This window comes from Dipteris shenzhenensis, chromosome 8 (genome assembly GCF_047967505.1).
Source record: "Dipteris shenzhenensis isolate YYH24624 ecotype China chromosome 8, Dip_SZ_1.0, whole genome shotgun sequence".
In the NCBI taxonomy this organism is placed as follows: Eukaryota; Viridiplantae; Streptophyta; class Polypodiopsida; order Gleicheniales; family Dipteridaceae; genus Dipteris; species Dipteris shenzhenensis.
In genome coordinates this window covers 23,046,760-23,058,338 of record NC_141603.1, presented here as the reverse complement: position 1 = coordinate 23,058,338, position 11,579 = coordinate 23,046,760, and positions in this window count along the sequence as shown.

The following is an 11,579-nucleotide window of genomic DNA, read 5'->3' as shown; positions in this document are numbered from 1 at the left end:
GTTCATTCTCTCTCTATGAGTAGTCTTGGAGCTTCTGCTCCCTCTTGTACGTATGAAACCTCTTCTTCTCCCTTGTGTTTGTAGTATTTTGAGTTGCATTGGAGTGGAGTCTCACTCTATTGGTAATGAAGGTCACTTCAGGTTCTCTCTCTTGAGTGTCTCTTCCCTTTTTCCATTGTTTTCTCTTCCAAAGTGCTCAAAAGTGTTGTCTATTCGGCCGCTCATTGCGCATACATGGTTTATCTATTTCCCAAGCCACAAAGGGGGTTCTTCCTTCCCTCCTTAGGAAATCTTCCTTCCCTCCTTAGGCAACCTCTATGGGACTTTGGATCGTTGATGAATTCTAAGCATGGAGTGTTGAGAGTTGTGGTGCCATGAGCACATGTAGAGCAAAGGTATGAGTAAAGGGCAAGCTGCTACATGGCATGGAGGAGATATCCCACATGTGAGCAAGCATATGGATGTAACTACCCTCACCTATAAAAGGGAGGTTCATTTGAAGTAATATCAATCAAGCACTTTGCACTATCTCAAGATTCTCTTTATGAGTCCAAGCTAATCTATCTTGGAACCTAATTGACTTGAGGTACATGTCATGAGCACTCTCTTCATCATGTTTGCACTTAGGTTGCATCCTCCTTAGATTAGTGTTGTATTAGGATGTTTTCTCAGTGACTAGGAGAGCTCGATCCCCCGATTTGACATGGTATCAGAGCCTAGGTCTAGTCTCCTAGATTAGTTGTAGGCATGTTTTAGGAGCTCATGTTTTTCTCCTAGGTTAGTTTTAGTTTTAGATTGAGAACAAATTTTCGTCCCTTGAGAGAGATATTTTCCGTCCATCCATTTCTTGAGAGATTGTGAGAGATCTTCTTTCGAGAGGGAGAGTTCCTTCCATCTTCGTGATCTTGTGAGTTTGAGAGTTTGTGAGAGCTTTTGAGAGCTCCTCATGAGAGGTTGTCTCTTGAGAGAATTCTTTAGCTTGAGTTTTAGCTTGAGTTTGAGAGACTGTTCTCTTTTGTGATTTGTTTTGTTGACACATTCTTCATGGAAAGAGTTACTTTCTTCAAGAGCTATGTATGCCGACTTCTCTAACAACGCAAGTAGCTGACTTGCAAGACATCTCCATCAATGTGCATCTTCAAAGGCTCCTCCCATACTTTAAGCCTCACGGGCTCATGGTAGCAGCACCCACAAAGGACTGGTCTTGCAACAACGTGCACCACCTCCTACAGCAACTAAGGCTTTGAGGAACAGCCCAGCAACTGCTGGCCACCTCTAGCTACAACCACCATCAACGCTAGCGCCTCCCCAGCGGCTCCATCAACCTGCACATGAACCTCCTATAGCAGCTCTAGGAACCAAACACATAGCCCACTCGTCAATAAGCAGAAGCCAGCGACCACTGCTCCGACGGCTCTCCTACTGACAAAACAAGCTGCAACGTCCAAGCCTCACAGACATTCGACAACCAAATGCCTAGCCAAGCAGTGGCACCCTCTAGTAGCTCTCCATCTCTAGTGCCCTCTAGCACCTCTATAGTCAGAAGACGAGCGACTCCCTTTTCCGCATGTTCTCCAGAACACAGAGTATTCGGTGAATCGAGAAGCGCTCTAGAGACGGGTTGCAGATCGCGCTCGACTAGCAGATCGCCCCCAGAGATGAACACATTTTTGCGAATAGGCACCACTTAGGTAATCCAATATAATTCGTAGGTTGTTGAATTCGCCGCAGGATTTTCATCACCGAACAGATTGAAGTGCAGTCATCGATGGCAGCCTTAGCAGAGCCTCTACTCTTCTTTCTGAGTGAACTCTCTCTCTCCCTGACCTTGGAACACAAAGCATCTAGCTCGTTGCGACCTCGGCTTCACCAACAGCTCCATCAAACTACAACGCTCTAGACTCCTGCCCACCGCTTCGCCATCATCTTGCGTTCTAGAGAAAGCTTCAAAGCTTTTTTTTTTCTAAGGTTGTAAACCTTAAGACACGTGGCAGCAGATGTCAAAGACACGTGGAAGGATAACATTAAACCTTGGTTAAGTTCATTTGACCCAAGGTGTGCAAGGATAAGGATACGTGGCAAATAAGGCCTTTAACTGTGGTTAAGTTCAACCTTGGTTAAGTTTATAGTTAGGTTCAGTTTAGTTGGACCATGGTTAAGTTTAGCTAACCTTGAGTTCAAAAAGTTTGGTTCAGTTACAGGTTGGTTGAGTTTCAGTTTGGTTAAAGTTGTGCCACATAAGCATGCACAGTCAGTAGTGCCACCTTAGCACAGTGACCCCTTGCCAAGCACAGTTCTGCAAGCAGCATATGAATGCCTGTGACACATCATCAAAGCCCCTCTTCTTCACAAGAACTTCGACAAGCTGTAACTTCCAATACAGGAAGAATTTGTATGTGCTCCAAAAAGGAAAAATGATTGTCTTTTCAAGCTCTGCGCGTCTATCAAGTCAGAATCATTGTTAGCAATTAGACAATGCGATTGAAGCAAAATAAAGCTCATGGTAAGACCTTTGCAACAAATGGAAAAGTGACGCATGAATGCAATAAGCATGCCAAAAGCACAAGTGCATGAGATGACCATAGCACATAGCATGGCATCCACACATAAAGCATTAAGGCACATGGAAGAACAAAGCATCATGCATCAAGCTACGTCAAGAGAAGAAGCGAATGCCATCGACAAACAAAAACCTTGCCAACCTTGCCTATATTTTGTAAATCAAACCTCACCACCTAAGAGTAGCCATGTAGGCACCCAGGGGATGATTTGATCTTGTAACTCACATCTGACCACCTTGCAGTAGCCAAAGGATCATGGCACCAAGGGGAGGTGTTGAGAGTTGTGGTGCCATGAGCACATGTAGAGCAAAGGTTTGAGTAAAGGGCAAGCTGCCACATGGCATGGAGGAGATATCCCACATGTGAGCCAGCATGACTCCTTTTTCAATATTCATCTACAATGGAGTAAAGCTTTGTAGAAAAATTAACATTAGAAGGGAGGTTCATTTGAAGTAATATCAATCAAGCACTTTGCACTATCTCAAGATTCTCTTTATGAGTCCAAGCTAATCTATCTTGGAACCTAATTGACTTGAGGTACATGTCATGAGCACTCTCTTCATCATGTTTGCACTTAGGTTGCATCCTCCTTAGATTAGTGTTGTATTAGGATGTTTTCTTAGTGACTAGGAGAGCTCGATCCCACGATTTGACATGGAGGTAATATTCTCCCAAGTCGGCACCAGTAGAAGGAGTAGGTGTTTTTTCATGACAGTTTGACCCCCTGTCAGTATTTTGCTCATAACTTTTCGCTCGGTGGTCCGATTTGGACGAAACTTATATCAACGCGAAGCTCTCTTTAAGGAGCATCATGCTACTTCAGTTATTGATTTACATGTCAAACCAAAAATCTATGACTCTGTGCGTGTGACTATTTCTTTTTCAGACAGTTTTTACCCCCGTTCAATAAACTGCCTATATCTTTTCAACTGCTTCTCTGTTTCTTATGAAACTTATATAAGAGCGAAGCCCATTTTAAGGTGCATCTTGATAAGTGTTTGAATATTTGATATTATGCCTTTGGTGAAAGTTATAGGTCTCTCTGTCTTATGATATTTTGTAGAGTGTTTTGAGGTAATTGTAAAGGTATCTATGAAGGAGGTGCAATGTTTTCCCGGAACCTACCCATCTGACCCAATCAGCCCCTTCAAACTCCTCGATATATATCAGTTCATGTCATGTTGAGCCGCAAGATCTTCTTTCAACAACGTATCGCTCTTCTCTTTGTTGGCACAGACCGGCTTGCTAAGATTATGGCCTCCGCTGATCCTTTCCTTCTCCCTATGCTTGGGTACAACATCATTGGGATGTTACCATCTTCATTCTCATATAAGGGAGGATAGTATGGTGTGGTCTCTTCATATAAAAGCTTCTTTTTAATGTCCCTTTCCCAGTGATGAATATCTCTATCACTCAGTTCGAAAGCAATAGGAAGTGAAGAGGTGCGTGAAGTTTATTACCCCCAACTTCATGTCACAGTATTATCACTAAAGTGTCAATCACTACTACATCTAAATCACATATCTTGCCATTCCATCATCTCTAGATGAGGCACATTTTGAAAGAGGCCATAATCTCACCCTAAAAGAGATTGTGTTATTGTTTTCTCCCTTACTATACAAAATGGTGGATTCCTCAGTGTGTGCTTGTGCGTATGTACATGTGTGTGTGTGTGTGTGTGTGTTTGAGCATGCATGTGCTTGTGCATGCGTGCGTGCGTGAGTGTTTGTAAATCTTGCCTAGCTACCATGGTTCATAGCTGTGGTACAACCAAACCATCACAAGGAGGGAAATAGTCCCTCCATGTGTATGGGTTGGACCATTTCCCTAAAGTGTTAGAGTATAAAGAGTATTCTCCTCGGGGGGTACACTACTAGAAACCCTATATATCACTTGTGTACAAAGGGTTTTAAAAAACTCCCTTAACTAAAATTTCACCCCAATAAAAACACCCCTCTTTACTTATGAGCTAAGTGATTTTTTTCAAAAATTGAATTGAAAACCCCCTTTTGTTATTGTAATTCTATTAAATTTTTTCAAAAAGTTGAATTAGAATACCCCTCCCTTTGAATGCACGTGGTACACTCATTTTTTTCTGGTAAACTCCTTGAGGTATTCTCCTAGGCATTGTGCCTCAATCACATGCTATCGAGGATTTAAAGAGTAGAAGTGCTAGACTGTAAATGTATCCTCCCCCCAGTATAGGCCATCAAGGATCATAGGGTATAACTGTAGGAGTATAAAGGGCTTGTCCTACTTCTAAGATAGTTTTCTTGATCACCATTATTAATGAAAGAAAAACAACCTTCAAGCAAATAAACATTGTCATCTATTATCAATGTTGTGATTGGAAATTTGAGTTTGATGCTTGGGTTTTATTGGTTATCAGAATAAAAACATAGGGTAGACTATGTAGAACATAATCTAAGCAAAATGTGATAGGGTGTATGATTGCAAATGTGGCAAGGGCAACAGGCTACTCAACAAGGAGGGTCAAAGAGCATGAAATATAGCAAGGGGGTATGACAAACCAATGAGAAAGAAATTCATGAATGAAAGAAGAGGAAGGGGTGCCCCTTGTTTTTGTTTTTCTTCTTGTTAGGTCAATGTCACATTTGTGTCTTCCTCAAGGTTTGGGAAGTTTGCAATCTAAGCACAAAGTGAAACCATTGGAGAAATCACTAGAGCTACCATTTTAACCAAAGCGTTATTGAGACAAGGTCTATGGTTGTTGTATCTAAGTCAAGACTCTGAAGGGGGAGAAGTGTAAAGTGGAGAGTAGGTGAAGGAAAAATGCGAGGAGGATGAGACTTCATCAAAATTTTACAAAGGTCAAGAAGACATCCTCTCCTCTCCTACAAGTAGGTTTTCATTAGCTGCTACTTGGTTAGGGTTGGTGACTAGTTTATAGCATCTACCTAAATGCAAGCCAATGTGGTTGTTGCTACCTCTAGTATGCTAACAACAACCTTGGTTTCCTACCAATTTTAGCTTCTACACCCATTTTACTCCATATTTCTCATTTTATCTTGATCATGTCCCTTGCATTGTCCATATTCTCTCTAATTTGCTATACCAAGTGTCTATGTCCTTTCTATTGCTTATTACAGATCATACATTGCTTCTATTCCATCTCTCTCTTTCCTAACGACTCTTGCATCCTCAATGACTTTTGCATCTTCTATGTACACTTACATTTTCATTGGTAATGCCTTCACAACGTTCAACATTTTCCACACTTTCTATGCATGCTCCATCTCCTTTTGCACCCCTTTTTCATTGGTAGTTTAGCTAGCACCTTCAACACCTCCATGCACTCTCCATTTATGTTTGCATTGGTAGTGAATTTGTGCACTAGTATGGTCTCCCCCAATGGTATTTTCCTCCCCTAGGTCTTTCCACCATATGTCCCCATGGAACCATTCGATTAGGGGGTGCTTTAACGTTTGCAACAAGTTCAAACCCTAGAGTGGTAAGAGATAGTTCTCAATTCCATAGAGAGAGTCCAACTACACGAGTATGCAAAAGTATGTGTAAGAGAGTTTCCCATAGCCTAAAAAGCCAAGGGATTTGAAAGGCCTTGAGAATTATCATGCCATCTTACATACTTTTCTGGAAGATACAATCATTCCCTATTGAGCATTTTCAGACATGGTGGGACCTTGAGATTGCTTTCTCTCGGATCGTTAAGATAGAAAAGTTTAAAAATACAATTTATTGACTCCTCTCCTTGTAACTAAGACTCTAGGATCATCAATTCAATAATGTTAATCACCCCCCCTGTAAACATCATTGCAACCTTACTATACATCATGGTGGTAAGACTGACCAAGAGTAAAATACAGATCTATATTAAAATTAGTAGAGATAGTAGACTAGGTTCTTTAAAAGTTTGTCATAACTCAACTTTGATTTGGAAAAAAACAAGAGGGATAAAAATTCTCATTCAACACCTTCCCTCAACATTATGATCACGAAGTTCACGCCCCCTTAATATGATATTTCAAGAAGGATTGAACATTACATTCCATCACACCCCTTAGTGGGAATGAAGTTCCTCTAAGCCAAACTAATAGGTTGATAATGTTCCTCAAAAAGCACTTTTTGAGTGGTTTGTTAAATATTTTTGCAACATTACGCTCTTAGAAAAATAATCGTGTGGATATGTACCGTATGGAGCAAAAAACATGTAATATATTCTCAAATTGGGTTTTGGAAGTTGCTAGTGTTGATGATGTCACACAAAAAAATACACAAATTCTTTGATAGCTCCAAATGTTTCATAGCTAGTTGAATGTATTTTCTAAGGCCTGAATGTAATTGTTGAATAAGTATTTTATAGTGCTGTAAAGTTTCACCTCAAAATTATAGTAAGTTGACCAGCATCCATGAACTCACAAACTAACAAGCATATAATTTATTTGATAGTGCTTCTGAGAACAATCCAATTCCATTATATTCTATGAGGAAAATTGAACGGGACCAATATTGCATTTGACAACCTCCCATACTTTCTGTCACTAGACCCCTCTCATTAAAAAAAAGTGAGGGAGATCTTTTTAACTTCTAAGGCACCTATAGCATACCCCATCACATTGCCCTACCACATGAGTCTTGCTTTTAGACCTAAAATTTGCATGTATTATCAATAACAAAAAGCAAGATTGTTTCTCAAGTATCCTTTCATCCATACTAAGGCCCCAAACTTTGAATGGCTCTTATATGTGCCATTTTCATTTAGATACTAGATAAGGTGTGCCCCTCCTAGAACTGGGACTGGAAAAAGATGAACCTGAGAAATAAATCTGCATTGCTTTACCTATGCACTCTACCTCCCATACATATGAGTGCATTTCCCTTAGACTTATCCTATCATGGATAAGTTGAAGGTCAAAACCATGACATTCATACTCAGCCTAATTTATTTGATCTATTTTTTGGCCTTATGGAATCTCATTTTAAAAAATCATTCTAGATTTTAGCCCCCCTTTCATTTAGCTAAAGAGTTCCCTTAACGGAGCAGCCCCACAAAGGATTATATTTCCAAGTCATGGAGAACTAGATGAAATATAATCGGTGAATATCCCAGTCTTCCTAGGAAATCTTTTCCAATGCAGATATTGTTTGATGGATTACCAAGCTTTTCATAGAGGCATCCATAACTCAACCTTTTGTGTTGCATGGTTCCTCTCTAAAGATTACCAAATAACTTTGAATAAAATTTCCAATATTTGCATCTAAGAAACCTTAGTTTTCTATAGATTTCTTCTAATCAATGCTAAAAGAAATGTGTCTTGTCTTTCTATGAACTTGTGAATCCATTGTCCTATGAATCTTCTAACATAAATACAAATTTGTGATGTTTCTCTTGTTGTAGACCAATCAAGTTAAAAATCAAGCAGCCCATTAATGACTATGACCCTTTAGGTTCCTCTCCTTTTCAAACTCATACCAAGCTGACCAAGAAAAGTAGGTCCAGAGCTTCTTCACCTATAGCTCAAAATAATCTCTTTGTGCATGGAGGTTAGCAAAGAGGGATGCTTAGATAAAGACACCTAGTCATCAAAAGTGTTGGCAGTAGAGTAGTCCCCCCAAGAAGGCCCCCAATATATTTTTGAGGTCACCCACTAGTACCCTCACAATATGTGGTATTTGGAGAATAAGGACAATGCGTTATTATCGTTTTTGTTAAGGGGTTTTATTTTCTCTAAGAATGAGAAGAGTTATAAGTGTTGTGGTCTTGTAAGGTCACTCACTTACAGTGAGGATGAAAATGATTTTGTAGCCTTTTAGTTTCAAAGGATGTGGGCTCAACTATCAAGGAGATATAAATAATAGAGATCAATTGTGATTTTGACAAGATTAAGCCTACCTAATTGAAAGAAGATGTAAAGGAAACAACAAGGACCAACTCCAACCTCTTGCCAAAATTGGTCCCTTACACTTTTTCAAAGAAGGTGTCAATGGAGATACAAAGAAAGAAGTCCTCCCTTATAGGCTGAGAACAAGAAGATGACCAAGACTAACTCCTCACCTTGGCTAGTAGAGGGAAATGCAAAGGGGGTAGTTAAGAAAAAAAATCAAACTCAATGAATTAGGATTCTAACTTAGCACCAAGATTAAAGGATGTGGTGTTCTTGGCATGCAACAGACTTTAGGCATAGTTGATACTAAACATAATGTTTTAAGAGAGTGGATAAACAATACAAAGCTTGTTGATGCTAAGACATTCCTAATTCAGACAAGGAAGCTTATTTGGCCTCCTATGGACCCAAACATCTTGAAAACAGACCACCTCACCATCTACATGTGTCACATCTAAAGTCAAAGATGAAGATAAACCCTTTTGCTAATGTGGTCCCATTTTGGTCATGGTGGATCTAGCTCAATTTCCTATAATAAGATCAGTTTTAAACTGACCAAAACAAATACGTATGCTTATTTTGTTATTGGAGGGTGTCATAGTGTAGAGGCTAGGAGACAATTATGCCCTAAGTATCCTAACTCCCCACATTTTAAAATATATGCTGGTCTAACTAGGGAAGAAACTAACCTTTTTGGCGTGGGATCACAACAAAGACAATGAATACCAATAGGGTATGACATTTATTTAGAGAATCTATTTCTTCCACAATGAATACCTAGACTTCATGAGAATTATTGAGAAGGTCACTCTTCAATTTAGGATTCATTGTTGCCAAGAAGTAGTTTTAGTTTTTGACGAAACAAAATGTTTTGATGCCATGAGGAGGTACAATAAATTTTTTTAATTGGCATTCAGATTAGGACCAATATGGGATTTACAAGATGAAATATTTGACATGTGGGAAAAGGGGGAAGGGAAGGGGCAGAAGCAAATGAAGGGCAAAGATGATCCCAATATCATTTTTAAAGGACAAAGCAAAAGAAGTGATGTGTGTATCAAAGCTTTATAAAAGGATATGAAAATCACAGTTTGGAGATCTATGCAAGGAATAAAGGTCATCCTTTCAACATTGGCTTAGATCAAGGCATGAGAATTGACCCTTGATGGAATATCTTCAAAAAAACATTCAATTTTTTGAAGAGTAAGCACCTATGCTCATTTTCTAAATAAATTTATTTTATATATGTTTTTAAGATTTGTAATATAATTCAATGTATCTTTTTTAATGCAACCATAAGATTTACATGAAAATGCAAGAGCAAATGATGGTCTGACTCAATGTACAATCTTGGGGATAGGGATCTAGTAACAGATTATCCAATCTCTAGTGCATTTGAGCCTCTGAATCCATTCTTTATTGCAGTCAAGAAATAGTAAGTATATCATCAAATATCTTATTTGAAAAGGTTATATAATTGAAGCATAGCATTGTCTAATTTTTCTGTTGTTTATAATGCAAAAAACTAGAGCAAAATCTAATAGCTTGGACTTTCCTTGTCCAAAGCAATTTTCAAGCCCATATTGAAACAGTAGGGATTGAAAACAAGAGGAGAGATGGTCTCCTTATTTTAGAGAAGGATGCCAACATGAAAAGCTTTAGCCCTCTCTCTGACCCTAAGGGTCAATTATTACAATGTCTTTGCTATGATATGAAAGATTTTGTAGCTAATGTCCCTAAATGTGGCTATAAGTTAGCTATAGCTAGCATTCCCTATGGTTTTAAATTCAAGGGAAGTGTCAATGATATTGAGATCTAGGACACAAATAGATAGATGCCATGGTGTCAACAGTCAAGGCACATAACGAGCACATAACACATCTCATGTGTGGAGCTTTATTATTTTTCATAAGCAGCATCAGTTGCACAAGCTCTAATGGATCATACCCATTCATGGGAGAAGATTATATGGTAAATTCTCAGAACTTTGACCATGAATTTTAGTATACTGAGATTTATTATGACACCTTTGAATATATTATGCTATTTTCTTTCATTAATTTGCTTAATAGGGTAAAGGCCAATCTAAAGCATGTACCAGGAAATAGATGGTACATGCTGTTTATTGGATACTTTTCCATAATGGAGAACTGTAGAATTGTTTTACATTCTCCTCGTAGAAACTATAATAGTGTGTTTCATTTTCTTCCTATCACTCAAAACTTTTAGGTATATTGGTAGTAACAAATCCGCCATTAATCTATACTAGAAGCCACAATGTTTGATATATAAGATTTTGAATTTGTTTACAGTGCAAGATTATTGGGTTTGTGACTTTTTTGGTGGGATAGGAATAACCACTGTTTCTTGCTTTACAAAAGTATATAAACTATATTTCTATTGTGAAGGATACTATGCAAGCTACATTAATCTTGCACAGTGTCTGTGCAATCAATGATCTTCTTGATGTTGATAAGGAAGTTGGAGCAAAATACAATAGTGATGACAATGCAACAATGCAAATGGCATCTAGAGAGACCCAGCCTACCTTTAATAATGAAGAATCTAAGCTCATAGAGCTCTTTGAGGAAGCCGCCTTAAGGGGTTGTCCCTGATTCTATAGTGCAAGAAAATTAACAATCTATTGAGAAGCCTATAGATTAGTTGTATGACATTTAAGATGTGAAATCTTTCATTTGATAGAATACATATTTGGTGTATGACATTATACTCTTTTATTTAATGTGAGATATCTTTTCTTTCTTCACAGTATTTAATTGTCATGGTAATTAATTTTTTGAAATTCTTGTTCAATTATTATCTCTTCACTTTGTGCATAATAATTTAAAGAAAATAAATGAGACTATTTATTGTATTAAGTTTGTAAGCTTTAACTTATTAGACGAGGCTTCCTTTTTCCTTCCTTATATATTGTTTATGTGTCATTATAATCAAGTTTTTTACAAATCTTGATTATTGAATTATTTATAGTAGATATGGATCTCTTTGCTGGTTGTGGAGCTTAGGATGAAGTTTAAAGTTGTCCTTTACTTTGAATTTTACTAGGACATTACTCTATTATTCATGAAACCATATTACTAGGACATTACTCTATTACTCTATTACTAGGAATTTTACTAGGACATTACTCTAT